The 16137-nt window shown below is 48.5% G+C and overlaps 1 protein-coding gene across 3 annotated transcripts in view; it reads left to right on the top strand.

Moving 5' to 3' along the window:
* The first annotated feature begins 2687 nt into the window (after window positions 1-2687).
* CGNL1 (cingulin like 1) overlaps window positions 2688-16137 on the top strand; it is a 141175-nt gene continuing 127725 nt past the window's right edge. For 2 of the 3 annotated variants that reach the window (XM_080934401.1, XM_080934399.1), the window contains exon 1: window positions 2688-2740. The gene's annotated coding sequence lies outside the window, so the exon portion shown is untranslated. Of the gene's footprint in view, window positions 2741-3053; window positions 3227-16137 lie in introns of those variants that run through there. The other variant, XM_080934400.1, reaches the window with a different exon arrangement.

The raw sequence follows: 16137 nt of genomic DNA, 5'->3' as shown, positions 1-16137 counted from the left end.
GAAGTTTTTCTTTAGGCAAAAAAAAAAAAAAAAAAAAAAAAAAAAAAAAAAAGCCCCCTCCCCTCACAAATCCTCCCAGGGTCTGTCACAGCGGTCAAACTCTCAAACCCCAAGCCTGAGAGTCTCCCACCGAAGGAAGGCTACCAGGAGAGGCATGGCTCCGAATCTCAGAGGCTTTGAATATACAGGTTTGCTCTCCCTTTAGGCTGGAGGGGCTTGAGTATCTGTAGTGACAACAGAGACAGGGACAGTGACCCCTCGGATGAGCCCATTCAGATCCTGCTCCTCTCCTGGCCTCCCCCACCCCTCCCCTTGTTTGTAGTATCTTCAGACTACTGCTGGGAAAGAAGGGGGCATGCTGGGTAAAGGGTGTTTCTGTGGTTAGCAAATGTTTGCTGAGCATGTACTTTCTGCAGACCCGCTCAAGGGTCCGGGCGGGAATAGATGGGTGGCAGGTGGTTCAGTTTTCTCCTCAAGGGAAGTGCTCACTCTGGCCTCTATCCGAGTTCCCCCAACCCCCACCCCTCACCTCCCTTCCATTTCTCCCTCAGGTGAGCCATCTCTTTGCTGCCCCGAGTGAGGGCACAGCACGCTCCCTTCCCAGTACCTGGTCTAGCTCATATGCTGTTTTTCTACCACCCCAGCCACCAGCCCGCTGGCCACAATTACCCCATTTAAATTCTACAAGAACTCAGCAGCTCTCATAGAAACAACCTTTCCACTGGGGAGACGGCTCAGTGGTTAAGAGCATTTGCTTCAAGCTGGGCATGGTGGCACATATCTTTAATCCTAGCAGAGGCAGGTGGATCTGAGTTCAAGGTCAGCCTAGTCTACGGAGTGAGTTCCAGGGCAGTCAGGGCACAGGACACAAAGAAACCCTGTCTTGAGAAACTAACTAACTAACTAACTAACTAACTAACTAACTAACTAACTAGCTAAATCACTTGCTGAATAGAAGTTCAGACCCCGAGCACCTACATCAGATGCTGGATCTCCTGTATCTCCAGCTCTAGGGGTCTGCGAACCCTGCATATGCACGTGCTCACGTATACACCCAGGTACACATGTAGACACAAAATAAACACATCCTTAAAAAACCTACCTCTCTCCCTGTGGCCCTATTTCTGTTTCTGGAAACACATCTGGTTACCAGTTTTAGATGCTCTCTGGGACCGTCCCTCCCCACACAGGTTTCCTCCCGTAAGCTTCCTCCTGGGTTGCATGGTTCTGCAGATCCCCATGTTCAGAGCCATTTAGATGCAGTTTCCATTGCAGGCATTTTGAGGTGTCTGAGGCATGGCTGACCTGTGTCCATGTCTGTATTATACGACATTTCATCATCACCCACCACAGGCTCCTTACCAGTTTGCCCAATTCCAGATGCACCCAAAAGCCTGGTGCCTTCGCACTGGTGAACAGTCCCATCAAGAACACTGTTCATGCAGTTTTATCATCTATAAAGCCCAGACTTGAGAATTAAGCAATCAAGCTTCACAAAAACGTTCAATGTCTGAAGTAGGCTTACTTCTTTCTTTTGGTTGGGAGGAGAGGACAAAGGCTGCATTCTTAACTACACTTGGCTGTCTGTGGGTGCAGCATGACTAGCAGACCCATTGTTTCTGAGAAGCAAGTTCTCTAAGAGTCTCCAGGGAGGACGGCTTCCTACTCTTCTTTTTAAAAAAATCACTTGAAAAATATTTATTTCATGTGTATAGGCGTTTTCTGCAGTACCGGAGGAGGCCAGAAGAGGGCACTAGATTCCCTGGTGCTGAAGTTACAGAGGTTTTGGGTGCTGTCTTTGGGTGCTGGGAACTGAACCAGGTCTTGTAGAACAGCAAGTGCTCCTAACTGCAACACCATCTCTCCAGTCTTGTAAATGCAAGCGCTTTCCCTGTAGGATTCTTCTGTTGCTCCTGCATGGGTTTCCTACAAAAGAATCACTATTACTTTTTGAAATATTTTCACATTACCGTTTTGAGTGACTGAATCTATTCAACGTGTTTGTCAGTAAGCGTTTACTTATTAAAATACTGTAAGACGCGTGCCATCTCTGCAGTTCTTTCTTCAGGAATAATAACCCGTTCAGTGAGTGTCCTGCCCACTTTCCCACGGAGGAAACTGAGGCTTGGAAATGGCCGTGTTTTACTCTGGCCTTCACAGTTGGCAGGGTAATGCCATCTTCTCTGGTAAACAAACTAAACTAGGGCTTGAGAGTTTGTCTCTAATGCCACTTCTGTTACCAGGAGCCGTGTGACCTCCGAGACAGGCCCAGCATTGGCTTATAGGCGTCACTCCGTGCCTTTCCCCTTGTGTGATCTGCTTCCAGGTGACCGAACAAGGCTGCTTGGAGGGGGTGGGGGCTGAGATCTGGGGTGGGGTGGGACTGCGGAACAGGGAAGGCTTCCTGGAGGAGGGGTTGTAAGGGGGCGCTGAGAGAGAGAAGAGGCTGGCTGCGGGTGGGGAGGGGGTGCTGGTGAGGGTGCAGGGAGGTCTCAGGGCGCAGATGGAGCGTGCTTTTAGGGAGCGTCCAGGACTGCCCGCGAGGGGCCGCCGTCCTCGGTCCGCCGGGTCCCGGGTCGCTGGGAGGGTCCGGACGCCGACTGGGCTGCTCCTCCTCCCGGGAGGGCGGGCGGCTGCAGGGCGGGGCGGGGCTGGCGCGGCCTCCTGGCGACGCGGCGGTCGCTGCTCTCCGGCCCGGCTCTGCGGGCTGCTGCGGGAGCGGGACCCCGAGGCGGAGGCGGTAAGTGAGCTCGCAGCGGGAGCCTGGGGGGTGTATGCGCGGGACCCCGGAGCCCAGGCGCTGCCCCGGGAACTCCAGGCGCTCGAGCTCCTGCAGTTTTGCGCAGTGCTCAGCCTAAGCGTCGGTCGTGGGATCCCGGCACCGCGGCCGCAGTCCCCGGGCTGGAGGAGCGCTCCTGCCTCCCACACTGCGACCGGTACCGCAGACGCGCCGGGACAGTCGGCGGCTAGCCAGTACAGGACTCCAGTGACAGCTGCGGGCGAGCCCCGTGGAACCCCGCACTCCCCACCCTTCCCTGCAGTTTGTTCTAAGCGTGCTTTTTATGACCATTCCTTAGAACAGGCTGGTGGCCGCTCCGCTGTCCTGGCCCCGTGCGCCACTGCACCGTTCAGGCAGGTCACCCCGAAAGCCCTTTCCCTACGAGGGCACTTTTTTTTTTCGTCTTCTGAGGGACTTTTCCAAGTTGCATCACCGTTTGGCTTCAAGGTAGGTTCCTGGCTGTGGTGTTGGACTTAAAGAGATTTTTTAAAAGTACTTTGTGTATTTACTATGTCCGTGCCCTTTCACCCCAAGAACCCTTTCAGTACCGAGTACCCTGCTCAAAATACTGTGGGAGTTCTTTTTAAAGAGGACCTGGTTTGCAAACTGGGCTACACACCTGGTGAGATTTAAAAACAAAATAAATGAAAAGGTTCTCACCTTCAGTGTCTCCCCTCCCCCATCCCGATTCCAGGGGTCCAGGGGGCAGTTGGTGGTGGGGACTTTTAAAAACCAGCCCCGGTGGTCCTGGGTGCTGCCAAAGTTTGGAACTCGGAAGAGAAGAGCGCTCAGGCTCCTTACCCACCTCTCCACCAGGGGGGCCTGTGGACGCCGCATGCCAACCTTAGACCGCAGGTGGTGCTATTAAAAAAAAAAGTTCTCTTTGTTCCTAATTCTGTTTACAGTAAATATTTCCGGGGGTACTTTCTATTTAGGGGGTTGGAGTGTGGGCAATAAACTCTGAAGTCCTAGCCAGAGTCAAGGTTATAGCACAAGATCGTCCTATGGGGAAAACCCAAGTTGTTTGGGGAAAGTATCCCAGATGAAAAAGAGAGCACCTAGGATTTGGTGAGCTTTTGTAGACCCCCTCCTTGCACAAGCGTGCGTGCACACACACAAAAGCACTTGCATTTACATAAACGGTGGGGGAAGATTTTCCTCTGGGGTGGAGAGACCTTGAAGGATTTGCCCCTGGTACTCGTGTCCACGTGTGCGCATTTGTGAGTTATTTTGATGTGTGCTCCCCCGACCCCCAGCAGCCGTGTGTGTGTGTGTGTGTGTGTGTGTGTGTGTGTGTGTGTGTGTGTGTGTTCCTTGCTAGAAAACCTCCGGATTAGGGAATTAGAGTTACCACAGCAGAGCTCAGCTTAGTCACCTGTCAGGTGATCTTAAAAAAAACGATAGGACAATGTTTGGATTCGGTGGTTTCTGTCACATATGTTTTAGGACCACACGGTTGCCCCTGGGTTAACAGATCACTAGGTGAAAGCTCTCTGGTATTTCAAGTATTCTCACTAGTCTTGTGGTGGTTACTGCAAGGTAGCCACCAATCAGACTTTGCCTTTTCCTTAGGCGATGGTCCTGTGTATTGTCTTTTTGTAGTATCTGGATGATGTCCTTTCAAGGATGCCCTGGGGAGGGTGTTTGTGTTTGTTTCTCACCTCTGACACGAGTTAAGGACATTGATTTTTAAAAATAAAAAATGATAGTTTTGTCTCGTTGGCCTGTCCTGTTTCCCTTCCTCCTGCTCTCTCCTGTCACTGTTCAGTGCTAAACTGTGACCACTGCGGAGTCACCAACACAGCAGTGGCCCATGTGGAGGGCATGGTGTCACGGGGGGACCCCTGATCCCAAGTCTTCACCCTTTGGGGAACAGGACCATCCATATAGAAGGTATCCTCCAATCCCCGAATTGTGTGTATGTCTATGTATACACGCATATGATATATATGCAAATGCACATGTGTGTGCCAGACCATCAAAATGACTAGTTGTAAACTTGTGAATCTCCTTCCCACCTAAAGATGCTCTTGAAGAGCTGCAGCGGAAAGTGGCAGATGCCTGAGAGATGGGAACGCAGCCCCATCTCACGGGGGCTCAGTGTGGGAGAGGCAGGCTTTTCACAGCATTTCCCACCCTGGGGTCCGGTTGTGATGTTCTGACCTGAAGAAAGAAATAAAGGGAAATGGGTGAGCGCTGTCCCTTCGTCCGGGGGAAGATGTACCGCCTCCAGGAAGGAGAGGCCTGTGGTCTGCTGAGGGCTGTGTCTGTTAGAACCACCCTTTTAGTATAATGGTTTCCAATGTGTGAGTGCGTGTGTGTGACTTAAGTTACTTTCTCATGGTGTGAGGAATGACAGAATTTAAAGTGTTTCTTAGTTCCTTTCCCTCTGAAACTCGTTTATCTAAAAGATGCTGTTAACCATTTTTTAAAAAGCCCAGCTGAGTTTTCCCTCCCTCCCTTCCTTCTTCCTCCTCCCCTCCTTCCTCTCTTCCTTGCTCCTCCCTCCTTCTCCCAACCTTCGCTCTCCCTCCCTTCCTCTGTTCTTTCTTTGGCCCAGTGCTAAAGGGCAGAGACATAGACCGAGGTTGGCACACAAAGCTCAAGGGAATTGAAAACAGTGTTTTCCATGAGTGACACCCAGGCACACATTTCCTTCTGTCATGTGGCATTGCTGTTAGGATGAAACAAGTTAGGGTATGAGACCCTAAAAGTGGGGGCAGGGGTGGAGAGAGGAGGGGTGCCAGTTGGGGTGGCACCAGGGCTGAGTGGTTTTTGTGAAGTGGGAAGCCTGCTGGAGTCAAATGTCCCCACTGGGGCTTGTAAGATGGCTCAGCTGGTAAAGATGCTTGCTGTAAGCTTGAGTTTGATCCCTGGAACCTATGAGGTAGAAGGAGAGGCTGGATCCCTGCAAGTTGACTTCTGACCTCTACATGCTCTCCCCACACATTAAAAAGAAACTACAACCTTCTTTTCTTTGTTTCCTCACGTGCCTGCCTTCCTCTCTTCCCCAAGCCAATGCCCAAACCCCACTTTTGTGAAAGGTGGGCTGAGGGTGGTTGGAGCTTCCTCTTTCTGTGCAGCCCAGGCTCACTGCCAGCAGAGGTTCTCCTGCCTCAGCCCTGCCAAGTGCTGAGATTTACTGCTCAGCCACATGAGAGGTTGTTGTCAATGTTTCTTTGGTTACTCATTGAGCAACTATTTAAGATGCCAATTACTGTTGTTAGGGCTCTGTCCCACCTGCCAAGCTCTTGGTCAGCATTATACAGTCCTCGCCTTTAGGAGCCTGAGTCTGGGCAGTGGATCTGCAGACTGTGACCAGCTGGTAGTCCAGGCTAGCCTCACCTGGGTTGATTGCCCTGCAGTTTGTGGATATGGGAGGCAGAAGAAGCACTTTCTGAGAAAAAGTTCCAGCTTATTCCATTGGGCTCTGCACCAGACGTGAAACAAGTGTGATGTGTGTGTGTGTTAGTGTTCCTGGAGGGTCTGTAGGGGGCTGGAAAACTTTTGTGACTGGGGTAGGCCTACCTGGCCTTTGGTAAGGGAAGCCTAGAGGCTCCATGTCCATGACAGCTGGAGGGAGCAAAGCTCCGATTCTCAGAGTGTGGTCTTGACTCAGCAGCATCCTGCCATGGCTGGTTTTTAACACAGGGCTCTGGGCAGACTGCAGAGCCGGATTTCCAAGTCGTGTTCCATAGGGCTGATGACCACCCTGCTACTGGTTTGTCATCCCAGACATTCAGGAGGCTGAGTCAGAGTGTAGGTTCAAGACCTGCCTAGGCTGAAATCAAGGCCAGCTTGGGGCAACTTGAACCCTGTCTCCAAACTACAACTGAACATACTGGTTTGGCTTTTTGTTTGTTTGGTTTTTATTTGTTTTGTGTTTTTTGTTTTTATTGTTTTGTTTCTTTCTTTGCTGAGACAGGGCCTCATGTATCCCAAGCTGCTATGATGACCTCAGACTTCCAGTCTGAACTCCCCAAATCCCAAGAGCACAGGCAGACACTATAGCCATTTATACAGTGCTGGCATTCGAACCCAGGGCTTCATGTGTGTCAGGCAAACCCTACCAACTGAACCACACCCCCAGCCCAGTAGTTACTGTTTGCTTATTGATTATACCCAAGTGGCAGGTTGCACACTCAGCACTTTTTCTCCTCTGCTCCGATCCTGACATCCCTAGAGACTCCAGGTCCTGGGGCCACTCCCAGTGCATGTGCTGTGGTCAAGCTGAGGTTTGCTAACATTACAGAGCATTAGCTCTTTGTATGGCTGCTCCCTTACGCAGAGCTGATTAAGACACTGCATTTTCAGGGGCTGGAGAGGCCTTAGCGGTTAAAGGCACTTCCTGTAGTTGGTGAGGAGCTGGGTCAGATTCCCAGCACCCACACATCTGCTCACAGCTGTCTGAAACTGCAGCTCCAGGGCATCTGGCATGGTCCTCTGGTCTCTGTGGCATTGCACACAGTATACATCCCTTCCTTCGTGCAGACAAAATAAACACATAAAAGTAAATGCACCTTTTAAAAATGGCATTCTGCTTTTAGTGTCCCTCCCACCCCCTAGCCAATGGCACAGTCTCCTTGAGTTTGGATGGATTTATTGTTTTCCCTCCCAGAAGATGTAAACATCTCAAGGACTATTGTGTTCTTCTGGTCCAAGGGACTTTTCACAGACTCCCCCTCCTTCCTTCTTTTCTTCTTTTTCTTAAGAGGAGAAGGTAGATTTTGGCTATTGGAGAAGGCTGGGATTGGGAGCCCACAATGCGTTAGACACTGTTCCTGCATTTCTTTAAGCTTTGCAAACCCCTGAGATTTGGAAGTAATTGGTTATTGGGTAAGAGTGGAAAAAAACAAACCTCAGTGCTGGACTTTCTGAGTCGCAGTGAAGGTCTGCAGTCCAAGTCTTGCTCATGTGATGCATACAACCAAACCAGAACTGGGATGCACCATAATTACCCTGAGCCCTTAAATTTGCAGGTAGTCAGGGCTTCGAGCCCAACAGTACTGTCATTACTGATGAGCCTAGAACAGGTTCCCCACGAGAGGCTGTCACTCCCATATGGCTATGCATACAGGACTCCTACCCAGAAAGACAGGATTCAGGAAGCATTATCAGGTACTTAGTGGAGAGTCAACAGGGAGTTAAGAGTTCATGATTACAACTGGGGCATATTCCATAAATTTGGAATAGGCTGGCTACCTCCTTGTTTATAGGGAGGAGTTTATTCTCTGCTGTATAACCACAGGGAGTTTTGCTCACCTTAGATAAAGTGTGTGATGGCTCAGAACTTTACTTTGTAGATTTTGTATCTGTAAGACCAGTGTTGTTATTCCTATGGAGACAGGCCCTTGTGTAGGACCTTAGAAACGCTTTGGAGCAGAGTATGGCCTTGAACTTTTCTGATCCTCCTGACTCCCCTTGCCAGGTGCTGGGGTTACAGATGGACTGGCATCGCCATGCCTGGTTTATACTGTGCTGGATGGAGTCCCTGCATGTTCCGGATGCCTAGCCAACTGAGTTCAACCCCCAGATCTACTGGTAGTTTTTGGAAGAAGGTGGAAAAACCTTGCTTTAAAAGGTTTGATTGTCTGCTATGCTTGCTTGTGAGGTCTTTACCCACCTTCAGAAACACACGGCTGCAGCTGGAAAGTGGAAAGAGTCTCTATCCAAGTCTCAGAAGCCTGGGGGAACTGGCTCAGAGCAGCCATTACTGTTGATGCGTGTGTTAGAGGAACTGGGCTGAAGAGATGGCTCAGAGGTTAAGAGCAGGCACGCACAACCCTTGCAGAGGACCCAAGTTCAGTTCTGGGTGACCCAATGCCCTCTTCTAACATCCAAGGGAGCACATGTGCTATACAGACATACATGAGGTAAAACACTTATATAAATATATATTTATTTTTACATAAATAAAGTAAGGGGATAGTTTGCTTGGGGACCATAGGGTAGCATCGACCAAACTTAAGAGCTCCCTTGTTTATAAATTTCTGGGTTAGGATTTAGGTATTTTTGTCTAAGATGGGCCCAGACCTGTTTAGTCCTAAGTGTCCTCGCTCCCCTGGGCCTCTTGTAAGCCTTAGGAAGTGAGGAGGTGAGAGAGAGGTGGGGCTGGGCCATTAGACATTTCTGAGGACTGGCCTTCTCCAGGCATAGATACCTCTCCCTGAATGCATGGCTCTAGGTTTCTAGGTTTAGGGCAGCAGGGTCGGACATAAGGTAAGCGGATAAGAGGCGAGTAAGAGCGAGAGAATGAAAGAGAGAAAATGAGAATGGCCCAGGTTTCCCCTCTCCTTGGAGGTCTATCCAAGACTAGTTCCTCCCATAACTGGGTGAAGTGCTCCCGCCTGGTTTGCCCCTGCCCTGCCCACAGCACTTCTAGGCTCTTAGGCCTGTTTCATAAGTGAGAGAAACAAGGCCATGGGAAGTGGGGCAATTTGTCACGTTTGGGGTTGGACCCAGAGTTTAAGGCCAGGTGTCTGAGCTGCCCCACTCACTCCTAATGACCGGTTTTTCTTTCAGCTCACTCCTCCTCTATTTCTTCAGCAGGTAAATGCTTATATATGCCTTTATCATGTTAACATTTGTTTTTTTAAAAAACTTTATTTTATTTTCACTTATGGGGATGTATGTGTGTGCCTGCCTGTCAGTATTTGCACCTGTGGGGGCTGGAAGAGGTGGATCCTGGATTCCCTGGACCCCCCTGGATCCCCTGGACCAAGAGCTACAGTCAGTTGAGGGCCATCTGTCGTGGATGCTGGGAGCTGAGCCATCGTCTCTTCAGCCCTGTATACCTCTCTCTTAGCTCAGGCCCTTTGGGTACCTGTCTGAACCCCCATAACCCTGTAAATAAGTGTACAGGAGAGTGGGGACACAGGCAGGGATGTAGTAGTAGCTCAGCGCTTGCCCAGTGTGTCCGAAGCCTTGGGTTCCATGCCCAGCACTGTATAAACCAGAGGGTTTGTTGTGTGAGACTCTCCAAGAGATCCTAGCACTGGAGAGGTAGAGGCTGGGGGATCAGAAACTGAAGTCATCTTCAGCATGTAATGGGCTCCAGGACAGCCTGTCTTTAAAAAGAAGAAAATCTGTGCAGATTTTTTAAAAGCACTCTTAACCAAGAGTGGTTAAATCTTAGGATGTGGCCCCCATTTTGCCCACTAAGGGGTTAGAGCTTGCTGTTTTCCAGTGCTACTGTTTAAAGCCCCCTTTATTAGGCACTAGGAGTGTGGTTTGAGCAGATTCTTCTTCATCTGGAATTTGTCTCCTTATCTATAACGTGGGGGCTAGGAGCCTATTTCTCATTGCTAAGTAGAAGTAGATAGTCACAGTGGGTGGTGCAGAGTTATTGGTACCCACCTTGTAGAGGACAGGAATCTGCCACACGTCCTTCAGTTCTGAGGACAATCCAGGGCTGTAGAACACAACTGTCAAAGGTGATTTCTAGTACAGGATAAAGATCCCTGCTTTCTAGAGCAGGGTACAAAGGGTAGAATTTCACTTTTTATCGGTGCTTCTGGTTGGCCTGCAGGTGGGAATGTCTGCTTTTCTCTCCACTAAGCCCCCTTTGACTTCCTTTGTAATTGCTCTCACTATTTACATATAAATAACCGGGTTTCCAGCAGTGAACCCCCTGAACCTTGTGGGTAGTTAACCTCAGCCCTGGAGGAAACACCAGGTGGGTTGGCCTGAGGCTGGTTACAGATGTTAAAAGCTTTTTTGTTTGTTTGGGGGGTGGGTTTGAAGCCCACCTATCTCATATTCCTGGTTAGTTTTAGCTCTCAACTTGACACTGCTAGGAATCATCTGAGAAGTGAGCCTTAATGAGGAGTTATCTAGATCCAACTTGCCTCTTAGGGATTGTTTGCACTATTCCTTAATGCAGAAGAATCAGCCCCCGTGGGCCACACTATTCTCTAGGCAGGGGGTCCTGGACTGTTAAATGAAAGCTAGCTGAAAACCAGGGAGGGATCCACCCATCTGTGACCCACACATCTGTTCTCTCTTCGTTCTTGATTGTGGATAGGACTTTGTAAGTTCCTGCCTTCCCACAGTGATGAACTGTGAGCTGCGTAGACCTCATCAGCTCCTGAATTGCTCATTGGAAGGACATTTTTTTTTTTTTTTTTTTTTTTTTTTTTTTTTTATCACAGCGACAGACCAGAAAAGACACTGCTCTCGTTGGTTTCAACCTTCCCAAATGTTGTGGTGACCCACCCAACCATAAACTTATTTTTATTGCTACCTTGTAACTGTAATTTTGCTACTTTTATGAATCATAATATAAATATATGATATTCAGGATATCAGATATGCAGGATATCTGATATGTTTCCCTTGTAAAAGGGCCATTGGACCCTCAAAGGGGCCAAGACCCACACGTTGAGAAACACTGCTCTAAGGAGCAAATTAAGCAACTGTCTTAGTATGAAGGTGCTAGTGATATTCCAGAATGTGCCTTTAAATTACTGTCATCGTGGTGTGTGATGACAAACTCGGGCCCTTGTGCATGCTACACAAACACTCTATGACCCAGACAACAGACATTCCCTTCCCCTGGTGTGTTCAGAAGCTGTACTTCAACCATGAGCACATTTGAGGGTAATAAAGGCAAAAGGCCACAGTTAAAGAGCGTCTGGGTCCTGCACTGCGTGGTAAATCTGTTCTGCGAACAGTTTTAGGGTTGACATTCGCAGACTGTAGATCCAGAGGCGACAGGCATTGGGAGTGTGGTGAGGGGTTATGTTGCTTGGCCACTATGTCAGTTTCAGCAGTGGCTGTCCCCATGTATGCTGTGTGACCGCATGTGCCTCAGTTAACTCATTCGTGAAAATGATAACTTCTACCTGAAGATGGGAGGGAGGGCTGAGTCATTGTGGGGAACCAGAGTGTTGGAAGCTCAGTTAGTTGTTAGTGGAGTGGCCTCCATTTTACCTTAGTCTGTGGTGTGTATACTGTGTGCTCAGGTCAGGGGGGCTTACTTCTGGCTTTGCAGCCTCTCATCTTATTTTTTTAAAAAAATATTTTCTATGTACAAGTGCTTGTCAGAATGTGTGCATGTGTACCACATGCAGGGCCTGTAGCAGCCAGCAGTCTGATTTCCTGGAACTGGATGATTGTGACAGGCCCTGTGGGTTCTGGGAACTGACCCTGGGTACTGTCTGAGAGTAGCCAGTCCTGGGACCACGGAGTCACTCCTTCAGTCCACAAGCGCTGTCATATTATTTGTATCTGTCTGTTTGGTAAAACACGCAGTGTGAAATTACATTTCGGTAGGATGGAGCACATTTATACCTCTTTACCATGGCCACAAGCGGAAACCCTCTACCTACATTTTCCCTGCCACTGGGCCCCAGCACCAGACAGTCTTCTTTCTGGAGATTTCAGAGACAGTTCTATGTGGCTTCCCGTATCTGGAGCTTCAAAGCCCTTTCTACCTGAGCATCATTTACCAGCTTTCTAGCGCTTCTTATCAAATATCTTTTGGGGGTTGGGTGGGCATTGGGGGTGGACAGAGTCTCACTCTGTAGCCCTGGCTGGCTCAGAATGCAGATGAAGCTTGCCTTTGCATCCCAAGTGCTGGCCTTCAAGTGTCTTGCTGTGGAGTCTTTAACCTGCCTCCTCAGGGTTATTGTCATCCAGAGTCTTGTCTGGTTTCAAGTTTTAAGATGATCTTTCATCATCGATCTGGATTCTTTTTGCCTTTCAGCCTTAATTTTTCCTTCACTTTTCCCATATCTTGCTTTTAGTGACCCTTGACCAGTTCTCTGGAATGAAGCACTCCCAGTGAGCTCAGGAATAGATTTTCTTGGGTGTTTTATTTCTGCAGGAGCGCACACTGCAGGAACACACATGGGGACCCCACCCCCACCCCACCCCCGTTGTGCTTAATTTCCCGTGACAGCATGGCAGGTTTTCAAAACAAGTGTCTGGAAGACACCCGCCAGGCCCCCTTTATTTCTCACTTTAAAAGCTCTCCGCCAGGAGAAGTGGCCCTCAATTAAGTCATTTAATAAAGCCCTCCCTTCATTCTTGGGACATGTTTACATTGCAGGCTGTGGAGCGAAGGATCCTTAACCTGTGGCTTTAATCATATCTTTTGCTTTAGACTTCAGGCGGAGGCTCTGCCAGATTTGTAGTGTTGTCGTTGACTCAGACCTGGGCATGGGAGGTAGGGAATTGGGGAGGTGTGTGTGTGTGTGTGTGTGTGTGTGTGTGTGTGTGTGTGTGTGTGTGTGTCCATCTGTCCATCCATCCATCCTGTGAGAGGATTCCCCTTCCACCCACTCCTCAGGATGCTGTGGTAGGCAAATCTGGGTTAGAGAAGCCTGCCAGCTCTCTAGACTGTATGGGGCTGGAAGCTTCCACTTAGGAAGGGTAGCTGTCCCTTTTCCTCTTAGACACTCCCTCGAGTGTTCCCAGGGTGAGAACTTCAACACAAACAAACAAACAAACAATAAACAAAACACTCAAGAGAACAGGTCAGCTCTGGGCTTCTGCCCCCCTCCCCCAGCCTGGCTGGAGGTTCCCTGGGGCTATGAGAGTTTGGGAGGCTCTGGTTTTTGTTTTGGCTCTAGAGAGGTGAGCACCGTGCAGAAGGCCACTGACTGCTTCACTCAAAGCAAACACTTGAGGATTTACCAGAGAGGAGGTGAGGGGGAGAAGCTGGGTGTTTCTGCTGATGTTGTTCTGGACACCCTTCCTGTACTGGGTCAGAACTGGAGGGACAGAAAACCCTAGTGAGTCACTGCGTCAGGCTGGGGCTGACGGGCTGTTGGGTTCAGCAGTACTGGCCCTGCCCTGCCCAGGGCCATATTCTGAGCTACGTGTGCAAGTTGCTTACAGGCACTGGGAGAGGGAGCCTGGAGAAGCTTCTTGCTTCCAGACCTCATTTGGCTTCCGACCCGGTGGGCTTGTGGGACATAGTGTCACGTCTAAGCTTCTGGAAGGAAATGACTCAAGGATGGGGAAGCCTCACTTGGTCACCTGTATGTTTCTGAGATGGACACTGAGGACTGTGAAGTTTTCCCAGTGCCTTGCTGAAAAGGTATTGTGGCCAAGGATGTTCATTCAGTGTGTGGGCCTCCCAGCTTTCTGAATAGAGATGGACACTGGGCAGGGATGGGGGGGAACAGTCCTGTTCGGTCCACTAGGGAGACCATGGCGTATTTACTGATGAAACACAGCACGCAGACAATGGAGTTAGACTATAGGAATTCTTTTTAAATGCTCTTTTTATTTAACACTTGAGCATTACTTGGGGAATTCAGCTATAGTTTTAAGTAATTCCATGGCATTTGTCTGCTATACCTGGGCAAGCAGGTTTGGGATTAGTGGAGTGAGGGAGGGGAGCTTAAGGAGAGGCAGTGAAGGCCCCGGCTAGAACAGTCTGAAACTTGGCTATTGCTGTGTCAGAGAGATGTAAAAGGGAGGTGAAATAAGGTCCTTCTTTTCTTCTCTTTTCTTCTCTCTCTTTTTCTTTCCTTCCTTCCTTTCTTTTCTTTCTTAAAAACAACAACAACAATACCCCCCCCCCCCAAAAAAAAAAAACCAAACCTCCCCTAGTACCTGGCACAGAGTGAGACACATTTGAAGAATGAATGAATGTTTAGGTCAAGACCCAAAGTAAATTTTACGAAGTTCACAGCCTGGTCTACCAGCTCAGCTCAGCAGAGAAGTAGGGCCTGGTGAGAATTTATCTTGCAAATAAAGCTCAGCTGTCATTTCTGCATTTTCTCTGAGCTCTCAGATCAGTTCATTTCTGGGGATCAGTCTGAGGGTGGAATTTTTTTCATCTGTCACAGGATGGATGACACTTGGGATGCCAAGGTGTGCAGAGTCAAACTGGAAAGGGGTCTTACAGAAAAGGGTCTAATCAAATCTCCGTGGAGGTGGCGTCCAGTGTGGTGTTTATGCAGTATGTGGCTTCTAGAAGTCTGTGTGCCTTTTTCTCTTTTAAGATGTGGTCTTATTTATTATGTGGCCTTGGCTGGCCTTGAAGTCACTCAATCTGGATGTCCTCGAATTCACAGAGAGTGCCTGCCTCTGCCCTCTTTGATACCCTGGACAGTAGAGCAGAGAATGCTAACTTGATCGTATTACTTTGGTAATAGGAACAGAACAGCTGGTAACAGTCGGTGAGAAAGGGATCTTCAGTGTCATTGGTCAGTGTCTGTAGAAAAGTATGAATGTGCCTGTTGGTGTGAAGAAAGAGTTACACATGGCAGCCTTCCAAGCTCGATTCCCTCCCCCATGGGAACACAGAGGAGTGTGAGCATTGAAAAGCTTCTTCCAGGAGGGTGGATCACAGGCTAGCGGACCGTTAGTGTGCTGCAAACCACTCCCTGCTCCAGAACTGACTGAGTTGGAGCTGGTAAATCAGAAGTTCCATGATGTTGCCTTTAGCTTCTGTGATTCTGGGTTTTAGCATCAAGCCCCTCTGTAAGGGCCACCGGACACTCACACTGTCCTGACAATGATGGTGTCTGATGTCATTGAACTTTGCTACAGCCATTTCCTTTGGAACAAAATGAAAAGCTTTCAACATTTATAAAGGAAGAAAAATGCAGAATCTTAGTGAGCCTTCTCTGCTGCAGGCTGAAAGGAACCCACAGTCAAATCCCAATTATTTACTTTCCTTCTGTTTCTCTCTCCATATATATATATATATACTCAAATGAATATTTAGACATATTTGGAATTAAAGCATTGTTTTCTATCTTTTGGAGCCATTAAATTGAGATGCAGAGAATCTGAGCTTATTATGTTCTAAAATTGATCTAATTTAAATTTAAATTTTATGTGTGAGTGTGTGTGAGTGTGTGTACATACACATATAACATGATGCTTGTGCTCCTTTTACTTAGTTTTAGTAAAGGCCTTCTGGCTTTCAGACATTCTGTACTATATCTGCAAAGTTTGTGATTGGATTATAGAATTTTAAATAAATTCTGCACTGCCATCAGAAACTATCGAAAGATTGAAACAACCAAATACCTCTACATGACCCAACAGAGTCATTCCTCCACGTATTTGACAGGTACCAATTAATTTTGTAATAACCTCATTATTAGACCATCTTATTAAGAAAACGGAGGCACAGAGAGATGAAGGTCTTTGCCAAGGTGACAGTAGTGGGGCTGGGTTTGAACCAGAGCACATGTGCCTTGGTTAAAGCAAAGGCAGGTCAGAGTGAATCACGATCTTGGTGCAAGGTTAGGCTGACCTCACAAAGTGGAGGACGTGTTTATGGTGTTTCAAGTATCTGAGCTAATCTGGGTCCTTTACTGCATGGCCAGCATCTACGTCATTTCACCCACAGGCATATGCTTCGAAAATTGAGTGTAAATCTGGGATGCACG

The sequence above is a fragment of the Micromys minutus genome, assembly GCF_963924665.1.
Source record: "Micromys minutus genome assembly, chromosome: 21".
Lineage (NCBI taxonomy): Eukaryota > Metazoa > Chordata > Mammalia > Rodentia > Muridae > Micromys > Micromys minutus.
The sequence above is the reverse complement of the archived record's forward strand: the minus strand, read 5'-3'. Positions and strand labels throughout refer to the sequence as shown.